We start from the raw sequence: 13,484 nt of genomic DNA, 5'->3' as shown, positions 1-13,484 counted from the left end.
TTAAGTGGGAGAACTTGCACAATTGGTGGCTGACTAAATACTTTTTTGCCCCACTGTATGTCATGCAAGAAAATGCAAATTAATTACTTAAAAATCATACAATGTGATTTTCTGGATTTTTGTTTTAGATTCCGTCTCTCACAGTTGAAGTGTACCTATGATAAAAATGACAGACCTCTACATGCTTTGTAAGTAGGAAAACCTTCAAAATCGGCAGTGTATCAAATACTTGTTCTCCCCACTGTATGTGAGAATGCTGTTCATTGACTACAGCTCAGCGTTCAACAACATTGTCCCCTCCAAGCTCGTCACCAAGCTTGGGACCCTGGGATTACAGACCTCTACAAGCTTTGTAAGTAGGAAAATCGGCAAAATCGGCAGTGTATCAAATACTTGTTCTCCCCACTGTATGTTCAGTGATGCCAACTGCTTCCAAATCTATAATAGTCAAGGCCTGCTAACCTAATTTCCTGGATAAGTAAAGAACATCAGTGTTCTGTACTCAACAGAACAACATTTACTACATATCAAAACCAACATCCCCCTTGCTTTGGGGAGGGAAGAGTGGAGTTTTGGACTTATCCATGAAAACCTGTTTAGGGGTTTAGTTGGAAAATGGCCATCATTGTGCACTGTAACCCCTGTATGTATCTGTTTATGATAACAGTGTTATTCTGCTACCTGACTGGACTACAAACATAGCAACATACAATATATACCATTGTACCATAGTGTAAAATATGTACAGTGTTGATTTGAAACTCTAGAATGTTTGTAACAATAATGGTGATGATGACAATGATGATGATTACGTTGATAACGATGGTGATTATATACTTTAATTCTGAAGGAGGAGAGAAATTGTGTTTTTTCTTGTGGAGGCGGGTCATAGGAGATGAGGCAGAGTGTGATTCGTTGACCTGATCTATGGAATGTACGTTGCGTAGCATGAGTATTAAGCTTCGGCCTTTGATTGAAAGGTGACAGTGACTGCAGTTTTCCCTCGGGCGGACGACCTGAGGATGCTCAACTTTTAGATGCCTTATTTACTGTGCTACCTTTCTTTTCTGTCCCCTGTCCCCCCTGCTCCCTATAGAGGCAGTGTTATGAGTACGTCTGTATACAGTATTCATCTATTTCCCCGAGGTGAAGTCACAGAAAATATCTGGTTTTATAACTGAAAACACCCCGGCTGTTAGCATCTCTGTTATTATTCCTAAACTTTATACTGCTGCTGTCCCACTGGGCACACAATGGTTGAATCAACGTTGTTTCCACATAATTTTAACGTAATTACGTTGAACCAATGTGGAATAGACGTTGAATTGGGGTAGGGTGTCTACCACCTGTTTATTGGATACTGTATTGAAAAGTACATTAGAGAGTAAATTGTTCTGTTTTGGTTGAAGAATTTTACTTGTTGGTTTACCTGTGTAAACTAGGTGGTGAATTTACGGTAGACAAAAGTTATTAAGAATTGTACTTGTTGGTTTACCTGTGTAAACTAGGTGGTGAATTTACAGCAGAGAAAAGTAATGAATATTCCCTTTATATCCCAAAGCTATTTAAAGTGGTTCCAATGTCTCCCACACAGATACAAACACACAACATGATGGAGATGAGAAAATCAAACAACTAAATTAACCTTTGTCTTTCCAATTAGCAATATGTGTCTCCAAAGGGGTCTCAGATAATGATGTGCTACCAACAAATGATGTATTTCATTACCGTAAATTGATTGAATTGCCAGCATCCTCTTGTGTTGTCATTGATTCGATTAAAATGTTCAACAAAGGACAGCAGCATTTTTCCTCCTTACGTTCAGATTTAGAACAGCAAAAATAAGTGGTTTGCTGATGAAGGTTTACCAATCTGTCAGTACTCATAACTTTGGTACTTTACACTTTGACATTGTCCTCCTTTGGTAAGCTTGTCCATCAATTCCCAACCAGAGGTCATAACCGCTGACCCATAACTCCTAATCCCTGACTCTCAGCCAGGCTCTGAGCCCTTTCACTTGGAGTAGGATAAAGTTGTCCCTAGACACTGTTCCCATGTCAGTTTTGTGTTTCCCCTCTAACAGTTAAAGTTAGGATATGGGAATAGTAAGATGATCCTAGATCTGTGCTGGGAGAGACTTCTACCTCAAGCTGGTTTTGTAAATGTTCCCAGACTGATTACTTGGTCTCTCTTCCTTCCTGCCCTTGGTGGCATTATGTTTCCTCACGGCAGATCTTTATGCTCTTGTTCAAAGTGTACTCATTTTAAAGTCATTCATGTCGCTGTAATTCTTATTTCTCACCTGAAGTCTTATCTTTCTTTCACACACACTACACACAGATACAGTGAGGGGAAAAAAGTATTTGATCCCCTGCTGATTTTGTACGTTTGCCCACTGACAAAGAAATGATCAGTCTATAATTTTAATGGTAGGTTTATTTGAAGAGTGAGAGACAGAATTACAACAAAAAAATCCAGAAAAACGCATGTCAAAAATGTTTTAAATTTATTTGCATTTTAATGAGAGAAATAAGTATTTGACCCCCTCTCAATCAGAAAGATTTCTGGCTCCCAGGTGTCTTTTATACATGTAACGAGCTGAGATTAGGAGCACACTCTTAAAGGGAGTGCTCCTAATCTCAGTTTGTTACCTGTATAAAAGACACCTGTCCACAGAAGCAATCAATCAATTAGATTCCAAACTCTCCACCATGGCCAAGACCAAAGAGCTCTCCAAGGATGTCAGGGACAAGATTGTAGACCTACACAAGGCTGGAATGGGCGACAAGACCATCGCCAAGCAGCTTGGTGAGAAGGTGACAACAGTTGGTGCTATTATTCGCAAATGGAAGAAACACAAAATAACTGTCAATCTCCCTCGGCCTGGGGCTCCATGCAAGATCTCACCTTGTGGAGTTGCAATGATCATGAGAACGGTGAGGAATCAGCCCAGAACTACATGGGAGGATCTTGTCAATGATCTCAAGGCAGCTGGGACCATAGTCACCAAGAAAACAATTGGTAACACACTACGCCGTGAAGGACTGAAATCCTGCAGCGCCCGCAAGGTCCCCCTGCTCAAGAAAGCACATATACAGGCCCGTCTGAAGTTTGCCAATGAACATCTGAATGATTCATAGGAGAACTGGGTGAAAGTGTTGTGGTCAGATCTTTGGCATCAACTCAACTCGCCGTGTTTGGAGGAGGATGAATGCTGCCTATGTCCCCAAGAACACCATCCCCACCGTCAAACATGAAGGTGGAAACATTATGCTTTGGGGGTGTTTTTCTGCTAAGGTGACAGGACAACTTCACCGCATCAAAGGGACGATGGACGGGGCCATGTACCATCAAATCTTGGGTGAGAACCTCCTTCCCTCAGCCAGGGCATTGAAAATGGGTCATGGATGGGTATTCCAGCATGACAATGACCCAAAACACACGGCCAAGGCAACAAAGGAGTGGCTCAAGAAGAAGCACAGCCTAGCTAGTCTCCAGACCTTAATCCCATAGAAAATCTGTGGAGGGAGCTGAAGGTTCGAGTTGCCAAACGTCAGCCTCGAAACCTTAATGACTTGGAGAAGATCTGCAAAGAGGAGTGGAACAAAATCCCTCCTGAGATGTGTGCAAACCTGGTGGCCAACTACAAGAAACGTCTGACCTCTGTGATTGCCAACAAGGATTTTGCCACCAAGTACTAAGTCATGTTTTGCAGAGGGGTCAAATACTTATTTCCCTCATTAAAATGCAAATCAATAGATAACATTTTTGACATGCGTTTTTCTGGAATTTTTTTTTGTTATTCTGTCTCTCACTGTTCAAATAAACCTACCATTAAAATTATAGACTGATCATTTCTTTGTCAGTGGTCAAACATACAAAATCAGCAGGGGATCAAATACTTTTTTCCCTCACTGTATGTGCAAACAGTCACACTCTCACATTTATAATACAGGCTATGCCTGAGTTGTATATGTTCCCCAGGGATCTGTGGTAAAATGGAAGACTTATCATGGCACCTTTACTGTGGAGAAATGTATAGCTGAAGCTTAATCCACATCTGTGTCATATAGGTTTAGGTTTTATTAGAAAGTATGAAGCCAGTCACTGCCTGTCAAGGATTCCTATGTGTTCTGAAAGAACTAGATAACCTCAGACTAACCTCCATTAAACAACTAGTAGTTTCAGTATATTAAAAAACAAAAAACTATGTTTTAAGTGAGAATAGGCATTGGTCTGAAGCCGAAAAATAAAGGAAATTCACATGAGCACCACACAATGCCTATTCCACCCATGCTCTACCAAGGTTTTCCAGCACACAGCTTTGATCTACTACAGTAGCTATGTTGGTATTGTACTTCAAACTATGTGTAGGCAGGTTGCTTACGATTCAAACCTTCTCAAACAGCCTATTTCATACTCTTAGAAGAGGTGCTTCCACAATAATGTGATTTGTACCGCATACAAGGTAAAGTATTGGATTCTTCACACAACACAGTAAGACATTATTCCATTACGCAACCTTTTTGTGCTTTTCTTAATTAAATGAATGTAAGCTTTGCTTTTATACTTACAAGACCATCAGGCTTGATTGAGCTGTTTTGTCTTAGTGATATGGTGCATGCCTGTATTTCCTTAAACCTTTATTTTAGCAAAACATGTAACTGAAAATAACTAATCATAATAACATCCTTCCTTGGTAAGTAGGTGCCCAACATAACAACCGCTGGTGGTGTGTTGGACACAGTAGCTCAAATAGATAGAGCCTGTCTGCATTCCTGATTTCTGTAACTGTTAGCTTACCTGTGTAATATTGAATTAAGCTCAGAAACAATTGTGTTTCAAACATGGTCCTGTTTTATCAATTGCTGTGCTGATCACCTCTGTCAAAATAATATGTAGCTTAAAGTTATGTTTGTACTTGTATTTCTTTTTGCAATAAAGATGCAGACGCAACAATAACACACATTTACAATAGGCCTATATCTAAAAATATATAGAGAAAAATTATATAAACACTACCGGTCAAAAGTTTTAGAACACCTACTCATTCAAGGGTTTATCTTTATTTGTATTATTTTTTACATTGTAGAATAATAGTGAAGAAAGACATAAACTATGAAATAACACAATTTCTTTCCTTCTTAATGCGTTTGAGCCAATCAGTTGTGTCGTGAGAAGGTAGGGGGGTATACAGAAGATAGCCCTATTTGATAACAGACCAAGTCCATATTATGGCAAGAACAGCTCAAATAAGCAAAGAGAAACAACAGTCCATCATTACTTTAAGACATGAAGGTCAGTCAATACAGAAAATGTCAAGAACTTTGAAAGTTTCTTAAAGTGCAGCCGCAAAAACCATCAAGTGCTATGATAAAAACTGGCTCTCATGGGACAGCCACAGGAATGGAAGACCCAGAGTTACCTCTGAGGATAAGTTCATTAGAGTTACCACCCTCAGAAATTGCAGCCCAAATAAATGTTTCACAGAGTTCAAGTCACAGACACATCTCAATATTAACTGTTCAGAGGAGACTGTGTGAATCAGGCCTTCATGGTTGAATTGCTGCAGAGAAACCACTACTAAAGGACACCAATAAGAAGAATTGCTTGGGCCAAGAAACACGAGCAATGGATATTAGACCTTTGTGTGACGCGGTGTGGGTGAATGGATGATCTCCGCATGTGTTTTTCCCACCGTAAAGAATGGAGGAGGAGGTGTTATGGTGTGGGGATGCTTTGCTGGTGACACTGTCTGTGATTTATTTAGAATTCAAGGCACACTTAACCAGCATGGCTACCACAGCGTTCTGCAGCGATTCGCCATCCCATCTGGTTTGGGCTTAGTGGGACTATCATTTGTTTTTCAACAGGACAATGACCCAACACACCTCCAGGCTGTGTAAGGGCTATTTTACCAAGAAGGAGAGTGATGGAGTGCTGTATCAGAGGATCTGGCCTCCATAATCCCCCGACCTCAACCAAATTTAGATGGGTTGGGATGAGTCGGACCGCAGAGGGAAGGAAAAGCAGCCAACAAGTACTCAGCATATGTGGGAACTCCTTCAAGACTGTTGGAAAAGCATTCCAGGTGAAGCTGGTTGAGGGAATGCCAAGAATGTGCAAAGCTGTCATAAAGGCAAAGGGTGAGTATTTGAATAATCTCAAATATAAAATACGTTTTGATTTGTTTAACACTTTTTTGGTTACTAGATGATTCCATATGTGTTATTTCAGAGTTTTAATGTCTTCACTATTATTCTACACTGTAGAAAATAGTAAAAATTAAGAAAAACCCTTGAATGAGTAGGTGTTCTAAAACTTTTGACCTGTAGTGTATATGTCACTACAACTTGATTGGAGTCCACCTGTGGTAAATTCATTTTGATTGGACATGATTTGGAAAGGCACACACCTGTCTATATAAGATCCCACAGTTGACAGTGCATGTCAGAGGAAAAACTAAGCCATGAGGTTGAAGGAATTGTCCGTAGAGCTCCGAAACAGGATTGTGTCGAGGCACAGATCTGGGGAAGGGTACCAAAACATTTCGGCAGTATTGAAGGTCCCTAAGAACATAGTGGCCTCCATCATTCTTAAATGGAAAAAGTTTGGAACCACCAAGACTTTTCCTAGAGCTGGCTGCCCGGCCAAATTGAGCAATCGGGGGAGAAGGGCCTTGGTCAGGGAGGTGACCAAGAACCCGATGGTCACTCTGACAGAGCACCAGAGCTACTCTGTGGAGATGGGAGAACCTTCCAGAAGGACAACCATCTCTGCAGCACTCCATCAATCAAGTTTTTATTGTAGAGTGGCCAGACAGAAGCCACTTCTCAGTAAAAGGCACATGACAGCCCACTTGGAGTTTGCCAAAAGCCACCTAAAGGACTCTCAGATCATGAGAAACAAGATTCTCTGGTCTGATGAAACCTAGATTGAACTCTTTGGCCTCAATGCCAAGCGTCACGTCTGGAGGAAACCTGGCACCGCTCATCACCTGGCCAATACCATCCCTACGGTGAAGCATGGTGGTGGCAGCATCATGCTGTGGGGATGTTTTTCAGTGGCAGGGACTGGGAGACTAGTCAGGATCGAGGGAAAGATTAACGAATTAAAGTACAGAGAGATCCTTGATGAAAACATGCTCCAGAGCTCTCAGCACCTCAGACCGGGGCGAAGGTTCACCTTCCAACAAGACAACGACCCTAAGCACACAGCCAAGACAATGCAGGAGTTGCTGCTCAGGATTGACACTTTCTCAGACAGCCTAATTCATACTCTTCAGAGGGATCATGGACTTTACTGTGTCCTGCTATTACAATGATGTATACCGGTACATACAGTGCATTCGGAAAGTATTCAGACCCCTTGACTTTTTCCACATTTTCTTACGTTACAGCCTTATTCTAAAATTGATTAAATGTTTTTTTCCCCCTCATCAATCTACACACAATACCACATAATGACAAAGCAAAAACAGGTTTTTAGAAAATGTTGCTAATTAATTGAACATAAAAAATCTGAAATATCACATTTACGTAAGTATTCAGACCCTTTACTCTGTTCTTCTCGAGTCTTCTTGGTTATGACACTACAAGTTGGGCACACCTGTATTTGGGGAGTTTCTACCATTATTTTCTGCAGATTCTCTCGCTCTGTCGCAATCCTGTCTCGGAGCTCTACGGACAATTACTTCGACCTCATGGCTTAGTTTTTGCTCTGACATGCACTGTCAACTGTGGGACCTTATATAGACAGGTGTGTGCCTTTCCAAATCATGTCCAATCAATTGAATTTACCACAGGTGGACTCCAATCAAGTTGTAGAAACTTCTCATTGATGATCAGCGGAAACAGGATGCACCTGAGCTCAATTTCGAGTCTCATAGCAAAGGGTCTGAATACTTATGTAAATAAGGTATTTCTGTTTTTTATTTTTAATACATTTGCAAAAATGTCTTCAAACCTGTTTTCACTTCATCATTATGGGGTATTGTGTGTAGATTATGAGGGAAAATAATAAGGCTGTAACGTAACAAAATGTGGAAAAAGTCAATTGGTCTGAATACTTCCCGAATGCACTGTGTATATATACTGTATGATTCTGTGCAAAATGCTTATCACATTATTCCAAATAAAAGAACAAGGTTCTGAATGCCAACATATTAGGCAAGAATTAAGAGTAGGCAAAGTGATCGTGTCAGGCGAAAATTATATCAAACGTTTTTCCAATGCAACATTTGATGTACATTCACATTCACCGTGATTGTCTGAAGAGTGCTATAAATTTCACAGCTGGCGATGCCTCATCGCGATTGGTTATTCCCCATAATTTGCAACTTGTCAATGAGTGTCATTGCTATGAGTGGATTTTACTCCTGGCTCAAAGATTGTCTGAGCAGTGTCTTAACATCATCTTAAAACCTACTCTGAGCTGGGAGTTTTTTGTTGTTGTTGTTGTCTTAATACTAGTTTTAACAGGATCCTAGGACCTTTTCTGAGACGCTTTGTGGATATGGGCCCTGGTCTCTCCTCCGTTCTAGCAAGACGCACGCAGTAGTACACACCACAACACTCAGTGCCACTTGCCTGCCTCTCCACGAACCCAACGGGGGGTCGTCAAAAGCATTTAACAAAAGAATGGTCAAAATATCTCCTCCAGGAGGTAAACCCACAATGTTCTGATCCACAGGCAGGAGCTGAAACCATTACACTATGAATCCTGTTCTCCACACCTTGACATCAACATACTATTTAAATATCGTGAAGCGTTTTTTCCAAAATGATTTTGTCCATTTACTCAGTAGTGATTGCACGTTTATTTCTCTTCCCTGGTTAAAATATAATAGTCTAAAACAGTTGATTTGTTGAAAACAGACTCATTTAATGAAGTAGTTAACCAAGTTAGCAAGCATTTTGTTTTCTTTTGACTGTACGCTGCTGCAACCTGATCTCATAGCATTTCATATTATTCTGCATGTAAAACCGAGACACTCCATTTAGTATGATATGTTACGAATTACAATTTGTAAAATATGTTACGAATTTCCAATACATATGATATGTTATGAATTCCAATTTATTGTGACTAACGTTAATGTTAGTTAGGTGGCTAACATTAGCTAGGCTAGGGGTTAGAGTTAAGGTTAGGGTTAGAAGTTATGTTAAAGGATTAGGGGAAGGTTAGCTAACATGCTAAGTAGATGCAAATAATCTAAAAAGTAGTAAGTAGTTAAAGTTGATAATTAGCTAAAATACTAAAGCAACCTTTGGGTTGCTAAGAGTCCAATCTTGGTTTCATCAGACCAGAAAGTCCTTTAGGTGCCTTTTGGAAAACTCTAAGCGGGCTGTCATTTGCCTTTTACTGAGGATTGGCTTCCGTCTGGCCACTCTACCATAAAGGCCTGATTGGTGGAGTTCTGCAGAGATGGTTGTCCTTCTGGAAGGTTCTCCCATCTCCACAGAGTAACAGGAGCTCTGTCAGAGTGACCATCGGGTTCTTGGTCACCTCCCTGACCAAGGCCCTTCTCCCCCGATTGCTCAGTTTGGCCGGGCGGCAAGCTCTAGGAAGAGTCTGTGTTTTTGGGGACCTTCAATTCTGCAGAAGTGTTTTGGTACCCTTCCCCAGATCTGTGCCTCGACACAATCCTGGATCGGAGCTCTACGGACAATTATTTTCGACCTGATAGCTTGGTTTTTGCTCTGACATGCACTGTCAACTGTAGAACCTTATATAGACAGGTGTGTGCCGTTCCAAATCATGTCCAATCAATTGAATTTACCACAGGTGGACTCCAATCAAGTTGTAAAAACATCTCAAGGATGATCAATGGAAACAGGATGCATCTGAGCTCATTTTCGAGTCTCATAGCAAAGGGTCTGAATACTAATGTAAATAAGGTATTTCTGTTTTGTATTTTTAATATATTTGCAAAAATGTCTTAAAACCTGTTTTCGCTTTGTCATTATGGGGTATTGTGTGTAGATTGATGAGGAAACATTTGTATTTAATCCATTTTAGAATAAGGTTGTAACTTAACAAAATGTGGAAAAAGTCTATACTTTCCGAATGCACTGTATACAAATTTCAGTGTCCCGGCTTTACATTTACTATTTTATATCTACAGTCGTCGTCAAAGGTTTTGAGAATGACACAAGTATTGGTCTTCACAAAGTAATTGACAAAAAACCTTTATTTTTTGACAGAATGTTTAAAAAAGGTATAATCTTCGTAAATGATATCATCGGTTACACTGGTGGAGTTATGTCACACATGCAGCTAACAAAAACATATGGAAATGTCTGCTCTACCCAAAATTACAACCAAATAATTGCAGCCTTACCGCAAAAGTGGAAGAGGAAAGTGGAAGGGGGAGAAAGTAAGGAACTTGTCTGTCGGCCTTGCATTAAAGAACATAATTGGTTAAGGAAAACTGTGATAAATAAAAAAGTATATCAGTTTCACTTAAGGACCAAAGGATTGACAGCCGTCCCATATAGATTGCAAAATAGTTGGGAAGAGATCTTTGACGTACCGATCCCATGGCATAGTGTTTATGAACTGACACGCAAAACAACACCGGATTCAAAAATTAGAATCTTTCAATTTAAATTATTATATAAAATTCTTGCTACCAATATAATGTTATTTATATGGGGGATACAATCTTCCCAGCTCTGCAGATTTTGCTGTGAAGAGACAGAATCATTAGATCATTTGTTTTGGTTCTGTCCATTTGTAGCTTGTTTTTGGACACAGGTCCAGGAATGGCTAAAGGATTGCAATATTTACCTGGAACTAACCTTGCAGATAGCATTACTGGGTGATCTGAAAAGTCATAGTCAATCAATCAATAATATAATAATACTTTTAGCAAAAATGTTTATTTTAATTCACAATCTGTAGAAGCAATGAGAATAGAAAGGTTCAGAATTTTTGTAAAACATCACAGTACGGTTGAAATATATATGGCAAATAGAAATCCTATATGGATGGTGTTAAGAGATAGATGGGAGGTATTGAATAGAGTTGAAGGATGGGACTAATAACAAATAACAACAAATAATAACAAAGATAGCTAATAATGTAAGCATACTGTGTCCATAATAAGTATATAGGTTGTATGTTGGGAGCTTTTGGGAAGGAGCACAGTTAGAAAGATATGGCATATAGAAGCAAACCGGATGGACACCATGAAAATGATCGGAGAGGTTGAGAGTAGAAGAAGTTCAGGAGCAAAACAAATAAAAAATAAAATAAAATAAAATATATATATATATATATATATATATATATATATATATATATATATATATATATATATATATATTAATATAATAGAATTATTGTAAAATTAACTCTGTCCATAAGGTGTAGATAGTAAGTATAGAACGGAAGTAGAGGCCTGGGCATTGTTGTTCACTAATTGACTCCAAGTAGGGAAAGGATGGTGGGGTTGAAAAGTAATAAAGGGGAGTATATATATATAAAAAATAAAAATAAACATGGGGGATTGGAAGTGATGCAGACAATTACATTGATAGAAGATACAATCTATCTGCAATATTAAGCTGATCCATTCCCCCCTAAAAAAATAAAACAAAACATTTTTTTTTTAAATAAATAAAATGATTTAAAAAAAATAAGAAATTAAAAAAGTTTGCTGCTTCAGTGTTTTTAGATATTTTTGTCAGATGTTACTATGGTATACTGAAGTATAATTACAAGCATTCCATAAGTGTCAAAGGCTTTTATTGACAATTATATTAAGTTTATGCAAAGAGTCAATATTTGCAGTGTTGACCCTTCTTTTTCAAGACCTCTGCAATCTGCCCTGGCATGCTGTCAATTAACTTCTGGGCCACATCCTGACTGATGGCAGCCCATTCTTGCATAATCAATGCTTGGAGTTTGTCAGAATTTGTGGGTTTTTGTTTGTCCACCCGCCTCTTGAGGATTGACCACAAGTTATCAATGGGATTAAGGTCTGGGGAGTTTCCTGGCAATGGACCCAAAATGTCAATGTTTTGTTCCCCGAGCCACTTAGTTATCACATTTGCCTTATGGCAAGGTGCTCCATCATGCTGGAAAAGGCATTGTTCATCACCAAACTGTTCTTGGATGGTTGGGAGAAGTTGCTCTCGGAGGATGTGTTGGTACCATTCTTTATTCATGGTGTGTTCTTATGCAAAATTGTGAGTGAGCCCACTCCCTTGGCTGAGAAGCAACCCCACACATGAATGGTCTCAGGATGCTTTACTGTTGGCATGACACAGGACTGACGGTAGCGCTCACCTTGTCTTCTCCGGACAAGCTTTTTTCTGGATGCCCCAAATAATCGGAAAGGGGATTCATCTGAGAAAATGACTTTAGCCCAGCCCTCAGCAGTCCAATCCCTGTACCTTTTGCAGAATATCAGTCTGTCTGTCACGCCCTGACTCAGGGGACTCGTATTTGTTGAATCAGGGTGTGTATTTTCTGTGTTGTGTTTGCTATGTTGATTTTCTATGTTTAGATCTAGAATGTGTAGATCTATGTTGGCCGGGGTGGTTCCCAATCAGAGGCAGCTGTAGCTCGTTGTCTCTGATTGGGGACCTTACTTAGGCAGCCTATTGGCACTAGTGGGTTGTGGGATCTTGTTCCGTGTTAAGGTATGTTGTGTTGTGCTGCCTTGGACTTCACGTATCGTTTGTTTATTGTTTTGTCGTTGTGGTTATTCGTGAATAAACATGTATGAATATCACGCTGTGCCTTGGTCCGTCCCGTTCGTCAATGATCGTGACACTGTCCCTGATGTTTTTCCTGGAGAGAAGTGGCTTCCTCGCTGCCCTTCTTGACACCAGGCCATCCTCCAAAAGTCTTCGCCTCACTGTGCGTGCAGATGCACTCTGTCACGAATTCAGCCGAGGCTGCCCCTCCTCCTTGCTCGGGCAGGTTTCGGCGTTCGTCGTCACCGGCTTACTAGCCACTACCGCTCAATTTATCATCACTCCATTTGTCTTGTCTTGTCTTGTCAATCACACACACCTGGTACTCATTCCCTCATTAGTCTGTGTATAAGTGTTCCCTCTGCCCCCTTTTCCTTTGTGAGTGATTGTTCATTGTGAGAGTGAGTAGCTCGGTTGAGCTACTCTTTCCTTGTATGTAGCCAAGATGGATTTTTCCCTTGTGCTAGTTTCGTTTTGACGCTTGCTACGCTTTATTCATGTACACTGAATCAACTCTGGATTTCAGTGTTTTACCTCCTGTGCCTGACTCCGTCATTCACACCTCGTCACAGAATCACTCACCTCTATGGAGTCAGCAGGAGAGGAGCGAATGCCTGGAATAGTGGCAAGGGTCCAGGAACATTCCACTATGCTGGCCAGCTTGTGGGAAGCGATGGATCGGGTTCTTCAGGTCGTCCAACGCCTGGAGAGAAGAGGAACCGATCCGTCGAGACCAGCTGGCCAACCGGATCCAGCCACCTACATCACAGCACCCGG

This window comes from Coregonus clupeaformis, chromosome 21 (assembly GCF_020615455.1).
Source record: "Coregonus clupeaformis isolate EN_2021a chromosome 21, ASM2061545v1, whole genome shotgun sequence".
In the NCBI taxonomy this organism is placed as follows: Eukaryota; Metazoa; Chordata; class Actinopteri; order Salmoniformes; family Salmonidae; genus Coregonus; species Coregonus clupeaformis.
This window is presented reverse-complemented; position numbering follows the sequence as displayed.